This window comes from Motacilla alba, chromosome 2 (genome assembly GCF_015832195.1).
Source record: "Motacilla alba alba isolate MOTALB_02 chromosome 2, Motacilla_alba_V1.0_pri, whole genome shotgun sequence".
Lineage (NCBI taxonomy): Eukaryota > Metazoa > Chordata > Aves > Passeriformes > Motacillidae > Motacilla > Motacilla alba.
In genome coordinates, this window is record NC_052017.1 from 114,681,275 (window position 1) to 114,694,794 (window position 13,520).

Genomic DNA, 13,520 nt, shown 5'->3' on the forward strand with positions numbered 1-13,520 from the left:
ATGATCGCATGATGAAAAAGGTGAAAATAACCTGTTAATTTTAACAGACACCAGTTCTCTGGTCTGGTTCACTGTGGAAACTTGAGATGGGGGTCTGTGTCTTCTCCTAAGTACGAGCAATAGGACAAAAGGAAAAGGGTTCAAGTTGGGGACACTTAGATTGCATAGTAGTAAAAATTTCTTCCCCAAAAGGATTTTTAATCATTGTAACAGGCTTCACAGGGAAAGTGTTGAGTCACTGTCCCCAGAAGTATTTAAAGGACACTTAAATGTGGCAATTAGGCACATGTTTTAGTGGTGGACCTGGCAGCATTTGGTTAATGCTTGAACTGTTATCATCTTACAGGTCTTTTCCAACCCAAGTAATTCTATGATTCAATGAACAGAGGAGGCATCTGGGAGGAGAAAAAAACAGCTGAAAGTGGGGAGAGAACCAGGATCCACTGAGCAGGTGTTGATGCTAATAGAAATGACCCTTGAAAAAGGCTTTCTTCTCTCCCTGTCTCTCCACCCTAGTTCTCATAGGCAAAACAGTACTCGGGCAAAAAAACCTTCACAGGGCATTTGCCTTTGTTCTTTAGTAAAAACATCTGCTTAACTGCCTTTTAGAGCTATCTGGAAAGGGCTGTGAAGAAATCTTCTAAATTAATCTTATATGAGAATGCTTCAAGAGAATCAAATAACAATTAGAAATATGTTAGAGCTGTCTTTGAGTTTCTGATTAGCTTAATATCATTCTGTAAAGTAGATGTAGACCAGAAAAGAAAAAAAAGAGAACAGTTTCTTACCTAAGCTCCATAAATGTTCATGATATATATTGCAAACATAGTTTTAGATTACTGTATAATCAATACATTTGAAAGAGAATGATACAAGAAATTGTGTTTTTTCTAATAGCAAATAGGTTTCCTTAGCCAAATACAGTATGTCATATAGACCGTACATGATCAAATAGGAAATATGATCCAAAAAGTGGGATGCCTGGTAGAAAAACAATCAGACATGAGAATAACACAAGGAACCAGTCTATCTGTAGGGAAAATAGGCTAAACAGTGTTTTGGGCAACAGTGACAGCTGAGGGAATTTTTACAGCTCTGTTCAGATTGGAAAAGTGTTATTTATCCCATGATAAATTCACAGAGAGTGTACAAATAAAATGTACTAAACCTTATGGCAGCTTTAACTCCTTTTCATAAATGCACACTAACCATTAAAGGAGAATTTAGGGAACAAAATAGCACATTGGATAATTAGGTGGGGGTCTTTTTCCCATCTTCCACAAGGAGTAATTTCTGAGAGTTGCAAACTTCATTATTGCTTGCTGTATTCACATTCCTAAAAGAGGATGGTAGTGAATGCAAAATACTTATATAGTACAAATAGATTGATAGAAAATCACCTACAGACATTCTGTGCAAAATAAATACACTGGTGGACTGGTGTGTTCAATAGGTCTTTTGAACACAGAATTAATTTCACTGCATAACTGGGTATGATGGTACAAAATAGAAACTCATTTTGTCAGCCCAAATACTTATTTAATAGTCCCAAAATAGCCTAATGAGAAGTTTTTGAGTCAAATATTTCTTTCTTTCGATCTTCAGCACTAAATAATTATACATTTTAGAAATACCAAAGGAAGATAGTAGTAAAAACTTGCTGATGTGAATGGGAGCTCCCCTATTTGTTTGAAAGAACACAAGACAAATGGATACTTAACATTTTCAAAGTGCAAAATGCAGCTCTCAAACACCTTCACTCTTTTGTGGACAGCACGCTTTTGAAGAACATCACCTTCTTTCATCTTACAGATGCCAGTTTTGTCTCCTCCACCCCCTCGACCCCACCTGCCATCTTCAATTTTTTGGACTTGTTTAGACCAATATATTCTGAAATGTGTTTAAAGCTGTCAAAACCAAAATGCCCTAGTTCACTCCATGGCTCACTAGTCATGCTTTTTATACTGTTAAGGTGAATCCACGGATGCAACTCCTGAAAGAGGTTGGAATAGTTCAAAATATCATTATTGGAAAGGCATTTCTGTCAAGAATTCACTTCATCGACCAAAATGTGGACAGAGTTTGATAGATCTGAATAAAATTACTTTGGAAAGTATCTGCCCATTCTGTGCTGGAAGGAACTGCAACTCGAAAAGATGTTAGGGAAAAACACGTCTGCCAACAAAATAGCTGCTGCTGTTGGACACCAAGAAAGCATAAAGCAGAATGACAAGAGCTGTTGATGAAATCCAATTGACTGAAATATTCTGAAATTCAGTATAAATTGTATGTAAATTAAAGACATAATTTGACTGTACAGGGAAGAGAGGAGGTCAAGCACTACTTTCTGAGTATTTGTGAGGGTTTAGATCAGTGTTTTTCCATAATGGTAACTTTTTGCCCTCTCATACCGTTTTAGGAAATAATTCAAACTACAAAATGGCTCTGAAACTGGCATCCAGATTTCATGGCTAGAAATATATAGCCAGCTAACATCTATCAGGTCCTTCCAAGCTTTTTGTCTCTGTTAGTATTGGAATGTTTTTCATTAAATGATTTTTCATAACAGTAGGAATTATTACTGTGTTTATTAGCTGGAAGATAGGTAGGTAGATAGTAATGCTATTAGGTAAGCATATAAGTGTTTGTGTCATCTCTTGGTTCCTCTTCTCTACAGCCAGAAACTAATTATTAATATGGCACAGGGAAAAGCTGCTGAATGTTTAAATCTACCCTATCTGATATGGAGAGACTTTAAAATTGGACTGTTGAAACTCCAACTGAGTAGCAGTAAGCTGCCTTAACTGTACAGTGGTACAACCAGGTAAAAATCAGAAGGCTTAAGCTCTTGTAGTCTTTTCTACACCTGTACCTAAGTATGTATTAGGCTTCCTCAGCTGTTTTGGGTCTTTTTTTTTAGCTTTGAGTTGATTTTTTTGCTTGGTGTTTGCTTGTATTCCTTTTTTTCTGGTTTTTTAGGTGGGTTTTTTTTGTTGGTTTTTTTTTTTTGGTGAATTTTTGTGTGTTTTTTGTTGTTTTTGTTGTGGTTGGTTGGTTGGTTGGTTGGTTGGTTGGTTGGTTGGTTGGTTGGTTGGTTTTTTGGACTTTTTTGGGAGTGGTGTTGGTGGTGGGAGAAATGTCTGGCCTCTGTAGAATTTGTTGAAACAGAAATGGCATGATAAAATTTCCTCTTGTTTTCTGTAGTCAGGAGAGCTGCCAAAATGAGCTGACACAAATACAGCACTGTCTTCTCCCTACATATGTCTTGGGTCATGAGGCATAGCAGCATTTGAGCTTCAGAATGGTGCTTGAAGAGCATGCTTCATGGGGACATGAGCATGTAAGTAGGATGACTCAATTTTAGTGCACATGCATGCGTATCTTTCCTCCCTTGCGAGCAGTTTTTCATTAAAGGAAATGATTAGGTTTTTATTATTTATGCATTGTTTTCCATTGCTTAGGGAGATTTTTCTGTAATCTGCCTCACACTCTGAAGGATTGTAAAATAACTTTCTGTCCATTAAGTAATTGGCTTAATGCAAGAAATAGAGAATGAAAGAAATCATGTGTGCAGGAGGCTCTCTGTTGACTTCTACTCTTTAAATTCAGACAACAATCTCTTCTGGCCTCATTGTTGTTTAAAAGCTTTTGGAGATTTTTGGCTGGAAAACAAAAGAAAAGCAGGAGCAGTAAAAAAAAAGAGCCACGCAGTATGTTTTAAGCTAATGGAGCACCCCAGGGAGCTTGTTCTAGAGAGACTCTCCATAAAGGCAGCAGCAGGGATGGGGAGATTCTCTGTCCATCTCCCCATATCCATGATAGGTGGCTTGATGATAAGCTAAAGAAGGATGCTTCTGACCAATTATGTAATATTAATTCTACATATGACCGTAAGGACTCAGATTTTGTCTAAAGTAAATGGCTGAGCATAGAATTTTTTTTTCAAAATTCATAGCAGACACAATCTTACCACTTAATTTGTGTTCAGTGGCACTCAACTCCTGCAAACCAGCGGAATTTTGTGTTAAGTGAGATAATAGTTGAAAGATTGCAAAATAGGAAACCAGCTCTTACTGAAAGAGGCATTTCTGCCATCACCCTATCCTAATGTATCTCCCTTACTGTCCAAAGTGTAACTGAAGGCTGAGAAAATCCTACACAGGGGAGGTGTTATGCCACAGACAGCTCATGCCTTTGTGCAACTGTCTAGTTTCCACATTACTCGGCATCTGCCTAGTCATGACATGAGTTCAACTCCTCAACAATCACTTGCAGGAACACATATTCAGTGTTTTCAATCAAGTCATTACGTCCAAATTGTATTAGAACCATTGATGCAATAAAATTTCTTGCAGAATTTTACCACAGTATGTTCAATCTGGATGCTATATTTGAAGGCTATTCTATATAATAGTTATTAAAATGCCTGTACTACAGATGAAAAGACATGAAAATATTGGCTCATGAACACTGGGATAGACCTCTTGAGTGTGCAAAATACAGAGTGCAATGTGTTGGTTTTTTAGGTGTTCTAAAATAAAACAGGAAAACAGGATGTATTGACAATAAAAGTCATTTTGGAATCTTCCAATGGAATATTTTTATCTGCAAATGCAGATTTAATGGGGTTGAGGAACATGCCGTTTCAATGATAATTTCATCAAATAGATGCTCTCATTTAGATTTAAAATGAATGTAATGTTAAGAAACAGCAACAAAGATAGTAATTTAGTCTTAGGAGCCTGCTTTCCATAAAATGTCATTAGAAATGGACTTTTAAAAAGGGTAAGTCAGAGCAACAACTCAACACGTGTGCTTTGAAGACCTCAGCATCTTTTTCCCATGTACACAATAGTCAATAAACTAGAGAACAAGGCAAAGATGGAATCATAGTCAGAAGCCTCCAGTCATCCTGTCTTATGGGCTTGGTTCCATTCTGTTAGCTAGTTAGCTATTCAAATTATTACTGGATTAAATTGGTAGACAACCATTTCCAGAACAGTTCAAAAGGTTATGGTTAAGTCAGTTATTTGTGAAATGAAAGGCTAAAGATCAAGACTTTAGTTTCAACAAGGAAAAACCAACTTACTGTGAATCAGTAATTTTGGCTGGTTGTTTGAGCCTTTCACCTCCTGAAATGACTTCTGAAACCCTTTTTTTTTTTTTTCTGCTCAAGAGGAAAATATTGAAATCTGTAGAAAATCCTTTTTTGTTCCCTTTCTCACTTCTCTTCCCTACCCTTAGTTTTCACTAAGAAACAGCACCTTAACACCTCTATGTAGGGATAGAGCAGATTTATGAAAGTTTTGGGTTTTTTTTAGCTTGATAACTGCAAGTACAATGCATGTCTGTGTATTTATGTGTGTGCGTGTATCTGTAGAGCTGAAGCACGTAGGAACTGAAAAGATTATTTTAATGAACAGTTTCTCACATTTACCATTCCTCACAAAACAACCACACAATGCAATACTATGGAAAGAGAGAGTGGACTGAATAAAGCTTCCATTGTGTTCAATAACAAAAAGTTTAGAGTAAGAATAGTTGCAGTAGAAAGTCATGTCAAAGACTACAAGAGACACAATAGGTAAAATAGTGAATTGTGCTGATAAGAAAAGCTGAAATATTATTTTTCTTGTAGTAAGCAGGAAGAGAGACTGAGACCAAAATCTTGCATGTATTAAGACTCTGGAATAGATATTTCCAGCTTTTGGAGACTAATTCTACCATGTACAAGTCTAATTAAATTCTGAAATCCATAAAATACTAGAAAGTTAAAACCGGTAGCAAATTTTGCTCCAGCAAAAGAGCCTGGAAAGTCTTCCAGAAGGGATTTGTGTGCTTTACAATAATAATAATAATAACAAAAAAAAAAAAAAAAAAAAAAAAAAAAAAAAAAAAAAAAGTTACGCAGTGTAACATGTAAATCTTTGATCTCTGGATACAATGAGTGCAAGACACTGCCAGTGGACCATCTAGTCAATACTATGAAACTGCACAATTGTGGTCACAGTGTCTGACTGGCTGTGGGCACTACAAAATTATCTGTGAAATACAGAGACGCTCTCTAAAAGATCTTTCCAGACAAAAATTATTTCGATCCCTTAGATGAAAATTGGTTAATGTGCTGAAAGCTAGCATCTTGTTCAAATTAATATTTTTTTAACGTAGTAACTGTGGATGTTTTCATTATTCAGATAAAATGTCATCTCTTTTTCAAAAGCTCTTAAACTCCTGAGTGCACAGATATTTCATGACAGCCAGTTCCACAGGTTAATTGCAAACGGTGCAAAAGTGTATTACTTTTCTAGTCCATCAGAACTTTTTTTTCTTGTATTGTTAGAGGATGAAAAGAAGCTTCTTATTTACTTTCTGAACAACATTTGTTGTTTTAGCTGAATCAAATATATTTCCTCTGATTTGTTTGTTTGGGTAGTTTTTTTCTGGTTGTTGTTTTTGTTGTTGTTTTTGTTGTTGTTGTGGTGGTGGTTTTTAATTAAGCAGATCAAATATCTTGATTTCTTCAGTTACTTAGAAATTGCATGTAGTCCGTAACCATTTTCATCACCTGCCTTTGAACTATTTATTTCTTCTAGCAACATAACACAATGACCAAGATTCTGATACCATCAAACCAACATAAGTTCTTGATACTTCATTTTTAAGGCCAGATTTTTGCCAGTGGTACCAATAAGGAGACACCATTGATGGTAAAACATCTTCTAGTACTTACTTTTGTCTCATCTCTTATGAACCCATCAGTGAGTACAAATAAGGTAAGGAATTCCTTCCACTAAACATTATTTTGCATTTCTCAGAGTTTGCGTGAGTTAATACTCACTGCCACAATGTTAGTATATTTTTCTGAAGTTTTATGTGTTTATCTGGGCACTGTGATCCCAGCTTTTTTTTTTTCTTTCTCTTTTCACTCAGAAATGTATTTAAAATCTTCCAAATATATTATTTATGCCAACTTTTGTGGTACATCCTTTAGCCAAAGCAAAATTTGCCTAATTAACTAATGGTTGTTTTCATTAAAAACCTAAGTCATGCTTAGAAGTCTACACTTTAACAAGCAGGCATTTTTAAAATAATAATTTAATAATACAATAATCTGTATAGTCAACTTTAAGTGAAAATTCATGATGTTTATTTGCAAATACTGCATGGGTTTGTGCTCAGAAAACCATACAAGTATGTGGGATTTAATTCTTTTTGGATAAATGTACTAGCTTCATCTGTGGTAGAGATAATTTTCTTTATTTTAGCTCCTACCATGAGGAGAAGCTTTGCCAGATTGCTGTTGCTCAGAATGGATGTTCATCTACCAGTAGTGAGCAATAGATTTTTGTGCCCCTTGTTTCTTTCTGTTTTGTTTTGTCTTTTTTGAGTATTAAAACACCTTAACACAACCCATGGGTTTTCTCACTTTTGCCCTTCCTATTCTCCAACATCCCACTGCAGAGGGAGAGAGATAAAAGCTGTGTGGTGTTTGGCTGCCTACAGGGTTAATCCACAGCAGAAAGCATTTCAGAAAACCCTATGATCATCAGACTTGTAAACAATAAGTTACAGGTATAAAATGTGGGTGCACTGCCTGTCACTTGTCATGCAGGGTAGCTTCTTGTTTATGGGATTTTTAGAACCTTCAAGGCATTAAGCAATCTTCAGAATAACCTGATCAAATAAATGCTGGTTTTGTTTTACAGAAGTAAAGGAGAAGACATGTTACAGCCAAGATTTTCAAGGGTGAGCCAAAGCATCAATTATTACTATATCTGAGTGTTTATTCTCTCTGAAATCTACTTTCTCTAAAGGATGGAGCTTAAGATCTGTCCTCAAAGCCTAAGCCATCCAATATTCACTAATAACTGGAAATTTGGGGCAATTGGCTGGCAGACCTGTCACAGGAGTTCTGATCTCCTTGTCCTTGGCTGCGTGATACTGCATGTTATCACAGCGATGTGGCTGCCATTTTATCAAAATATTTCCCAATTTCAAGTGGCTCTTCAGAGAGCTCCTGACTCACTCAGAAAGCAGTGAGTGTTACCCGGCCAGCTCACAACACTTCCTTCATCTTCACACCCACACCTCCTCCCACCCTTTTTTTCCCTTCTCTTTTTGTGTCTTTCCTTCTCTTAGTCTTACTGAATCAAGATGAACAGGTCATCAAAGCACATGCAACAACAGCTGCATGTGATCTATTTAGAAAAGTGTTTAAAAAGCAGGGTCATCCCATGGGTTCTTTCTGTCTGTTTATAATGTATATAGGGGCAAAATGTAAGAGTATTTTGAATAGCATAAGGTATAATTTCATATGAAAGCTAATAGCCAAAACTGAACTGAGCGTACTGTGCTTATTTTTTTCACAAGACAACCAGTTTGCTCAACACCACCAAGCTGCCAATTGCACTTTAAAGATTAAACTGTATAAGACAATCAGATATTTCAGAAAATATCCTCTGAAATCAATAAATGGTTCCTGAAAAGCAAAGGCAGCATATTGCCCTCAGGGTAAATCTTCACCTGATGACAATGGTCCCATTATCACTGGGTGCAGCTCTGCTCAAGAGTGATGGGGTAGCTCCTATGTCAATGAAATGAATTCCACATATTTTCATAACTTTCAGGAAGGTATTTCACATATAACTGAGCCCTCTCCTAGAATTGTAGACAACACATACTGTATTGCAAACGTAACATAGCCTTCACATTCCAGCAGAAAATGTAGTAATGAAGTTTTCAGGAAAAAACTTAATTTATTTTGTGTACTATAATGTATTCTGAGAACAAGAGATTTCCTGAGTAATTCATTATATAAGGAGCAGTCACCCAGAACAATTTGCAGACAATTGGTTATGGATTTCTGGTAGCTGAATTGCAATCTCAAAATTTTAAAAGTGCCTATAACACTAAAGTTATAGATTAGTCTGATCATATAAATTACTTGCATAGTATTTTAACAACATAAACCAAATTCTCAAATGGTTGCAAAGAGCTTACATTATTAAATTTTAAAGAATTGTATGGATTTAATGAAAAAGGAGAAGCTAGAAAAAAAATTTGAGTTACTGCATTTAATTTAAAGCAAAATCACAGGTAGGTTATGCATCTGAAACTTCTATTAGTTGAATATGTTGAATAATAGTACCATAAAGCCTATGCAACTGCAATGCAAACAATAAAATATGAGCAATAGTTTAGTGTTCACTGTTCTGTAGTTAAAATTATTGTTAGCCAAATACACACACGGTGGAAGGAGAGGAGTTCACTCTTCCAAAAATGCCTTTTGCTTGTTCTCTAAAGCTGCTCATACTTCATAATGTCAAAGTTTATATATATTGCACAGTTAGAACAGAGGATTGAGGGCAAAATGGCCCCAGCTCAGCTTTGCGATTGGTATACTTCTCCAAATCAAGTAAAGGTTTCTACAACCTGTAAGTGACAATGATTTTTGGTGGCAAATATACTAGACAGAGGGGTGGAAAAAATTTTTAAAAGGGCAACTTGAATTCTAGGGTCATTTGTTAAGTTTTGAACTTGTTTTTGTAACTCAGCAAGAAACACTTAAATACTGTGAAAGGCAAGAGGGCTTATGTTGCACTCTTGCCACTACAGTTTAAATATCTGAATTTGAACATATTTCAGGACTACAAAAGAAGGCAGATGGCTTAACGTGTGGCTTGATATGTACATCTTGATCATTCAGGAGCTGGACTTGTAGGATCATCTAGACTGAGAATTTGACTGGACTGTATCAAAACACTTCTACTGCCTGCATACCCATCTTCCCTATACAGACAATCAGAGCTCAGGGAAAGGGTGATGTATGGGACTCCACCACAAAATGGAGAGGGATTTGAGCTGAAGCTCAAATATGTAGAGACCCAAAAGACGGTAAGCAGTTCTGGGTCCTTCAGCTAACGTGTGTGCATTATGTATTTAAATGTGGCAAGTAAAAAAAGAACGGATTTCAGTTATTGGACCATCCTCTTCAGTAGGTGATGAAGAAATAGGATGGTCATATTCCCATGTTGTCCCATATAAAATATATGTGAAGAAACCAGTCCTCTTCTGTGGGTTGTATGTCTCTCTTATGACCATGGCAATTTTATTTAGGGAGTTCCAACTAGACCTTAGGCTGATGAAAAAAATCTGGAGAAAAAAGTATGTCTTCAGAAAATGACTCATCTGATCCTTGACAGTCATACAACAGAGACATACCATGTGCAGTGATGGAGAACAATACAAAATCAGATATGCTGATGTTCTTACAATTTCCTTGAAGAGGGTTAAGATAATTATCTGTGAAGCCAAGAAGTGACTGTGAGGTTGAGTCATCGGTGCCAGCTCCTGAATAGAAAGTGTGCCAAGACAGAATTCACCAGAATTATGTTATGCCATATTTACTTGAAAGCAGATCAGACAGGCTTATTGCCTTTGAGGGTGATGATGAATCTACTGTATCTAGAAAAGGTATGCTCCTGAGGACCATTCTCAGAACTATTGAAGTAGAAATGGAAAGACAAGAGTTAAAACAGACTTGATTATTTTTTGAATAATTCTTATCATAAGGCTGAAAAACAGAATAATATGATTAAGACAACTAATTTGGTATATAAGTTTTTTAGGGAAACTACAGTGTGTTCGAGCAAGATGGTAAACAGCGCCTACTATTCCTAAACAACTGTCATTCTCTGAATCTTTGTGAAGCAGATTCAGCCGAAAATGGTACCAAAGCTGTTGCTTGTGCTGGCATAGTGAAGACTGTTTACAGTTTGCTTTGTAGCATTCCAAAAAGCCAAGACACCCTGCAGCGTCACACTGGAAATTCCCTGCAAGGGCTCTCTGGTGCAGGATAGACAGATTGTGTTAATGGTGACTGATCCTTCACAGCTTGTTTACCAGGCATCAACACAAATTTAGAAAAGCATTTAGAAAAATCTAAAATTAAAAATGACTAGGACATGGAAGGAAGTAAATGAAGCTATAACACAATACTCTTGTGTGTACATCACACTGGTAGCCATTAACTGAAGGAACTGAATGATTCAAGAAATACTCATGATGCAGAAGTGGAAAGTCTGCAAAACTTGATATTTGAACTGGAAATCATATGCAACAGTCCTGTGGGGGTATTCTGTGCAACGATCAACCAAAAAAAAAGAGGAAATAAGTTTCAGATTAACATTATAGCTAACAGAGGAATCACAGTTTATTTCATTCACACATTAATTACACAGTATATTAATTAATACACAGTTTATTTCAGTCCTTCTTAGACTGTCAGCCAACTTTTCAGCTGTTTGTGGAAACATTTTGGGGTTTTCAGACTATATATTTATGGCCTGTATAGAAATTTTACTTCTCCAGAACAATTTCTATATGTTTGAGCTGAGTCAGGAAATTTTTTGCCTTAAGACAAACAAAGTAAATTTTGGAGTGTACTATCATGTCTTTTCACATAGTTAGACCGTGTGGGATTTTAAAAAATAATTTATACAGATATCAGTTATTTTTTCATACATTGACAGCCACAGCTGCATCTCCTTACTGCCACTGAGCAAATTCATCATCAAAAGCTCTTACACTTCCAAGTTAGTTCAGGACAGAATGCATTATACTAATAAAACATTTTTCCTCAAGAGTGACATGAGACTGAAGTAAAAGATCAAATAGAGGGCCTGAACATTTCCCTTTCTCAGGCAGCCATGGAGACCAAAAAAGTGATGGTGATAGTAGAGCACAAAGGCAGATGGGATCATTTGGGTTTTATCATGCTAAATATGCTATTATTAGTTGAACTTAGGGTGTGCAATGTTGAAACTTTGAGACAAATTACAAACATAGATGGGCCCAAACATGACCCTGTCCTCAAAAATCTACTAAAGATTGTCATAAAGAAAAGAGACGAAGTTGGTTCACACAGGAAATAAATAATTTTTGGTGGTTTTTGTTAGTGGGGAGCCAGAATGTAGAGAAGGCAGAGAAGGGAAGTTTTTTGTGCATATACAATGGTGAAAATTCATGAGGACGGCTCTGCCATGCCAGAAAAGCTAAAGAGCTTGGAAATATAACCAAGACATTTGTCTACTCTTTTTTTTTTTTTTTTAGTTCCTTAAATTAGGATTCTAAGTACTTTTTGATTCCTTCTTTGTTACACTATTTCTTTTTACCTCCCATCATGCGTTTTTCAATAATTTTACTTTTTAACTGGCTTATTTCAATACTTTGGTCTCTGGACTAGGTTCAAGTCTTCTGGACATTTCATTTGACCTGAACCTACTTCCATCTGTGGAATACTTGAACTTGTCTTGGCCAACCTGCGTGCACACAGTGTAAAACCTGTGCATCTCTGTGGGCATCCCAGATCTGGGGCTGGGAGGTATCAGGCATGCTCTTCCTCTTGCAATGCTTGCAAATTGTTGTTTCCATGGCTCACATCCCTCATGTATCATTTAAAAAACCCAATTGGCTGATTTGCTTGTAATATTCAGCAGCAGTGGCCTAACTTCCTTCTTGATTCTGTCTGTAGGTTTCGGTGTTTGCCTGGTTATTTTTCCCATTTCTACTTTTTTTTTTTTTTCTTTCCTCAAAACTTCAAATAAATGCAATCTCCATGCTTTTTGATTGAGAAATACATGACTTATATGTCTTTTCATCCAACAAGATGTTACTGCTATGATGACCAATAGCACCCACAAGCCCACTTGCATTGTATTTGGGACAGAAAAAAACTTTTATTTGTCTTTTTTATAAGTAGATGCATCTTTGACACATGAGTTCATTCTAATTATAGCTTCCTAGTCTTTGTGATATTTTCATTACTCCTAGTTTCTTTGTAATAAGGATATATCAGAAAAAAACATACTTGTCCTCCAGGAAACATATTTCTGATTGACTGAGCTACAACAGTAAGGTCTTTCATTTGGTGAGCATTTTGATCTGCACACTTCCCATTCCACTTGAGTAGAGATAGCCTTGAAGGTAAACAAAGATTCCCCTAGTAGATGGTGGCAGATGCAATTTCCAACTGGCTTTCAAAGACACTTTACACTCTGGATCCTATTTAAACATCAACCAGTGAATCTTCTGTGGCAAAATCTGGGGTTCAGTCTTTTCCTCTACTAGTAAAGATACTCATAATAAGTAAGGTAAAGACCGCTGTCCTTTAGCTTGGTCTACTGCCTCATTCAAAGGCTTCCCTCAATTATCTCAGCCATGACCCGGCTTCCTGCTCGGAAGTCAGAAAACCACATCCTCACTGCAGGCTCTACTAGTTCTGCACCGAAATATTGTGTAACACAGAATAGATTACAGTAAGGACTCATAGTCCTGTTTGTTATTAGATCACTCCATACAGTCATAAGACATTGTTGCTTACTTATTTGACATCTTCTATGAATTCTGGTTAATATTCTTCATGACAGGTATCAGGCCCTTATGTGCTATTCTTAATCTGCAGCCAAAAGTACTGTTTCATCACCAAAGCTGTGAGTGGGGAAAAGACATTGCTTTTCACT

The 13,520-nt window shown here is 36.4% G+C and overlaps 1 long non-coding RNA gene across 1 annotated transcript; it reads left to right on the plus strand.

The window, feature by feature from the left end:
- The first annotated feature begins 2,683 nt into the window (after positions 1-2,683).
- On the plus strand, positions 2,684-7,747 carry LOC119698012. The gene is made up of 4 exons (XR_005256029.1): positions 2,684-2,824; positions 3,205-3,340; positions 6,594-6,773; positions 7,707-7,747. It is a non-coding gene; the product is annotated as an uncharacterized LOC119698012 (long non-coding RNA).
- Positions 7,748-13,520: the final 5,773 nt, after the last annotated feature.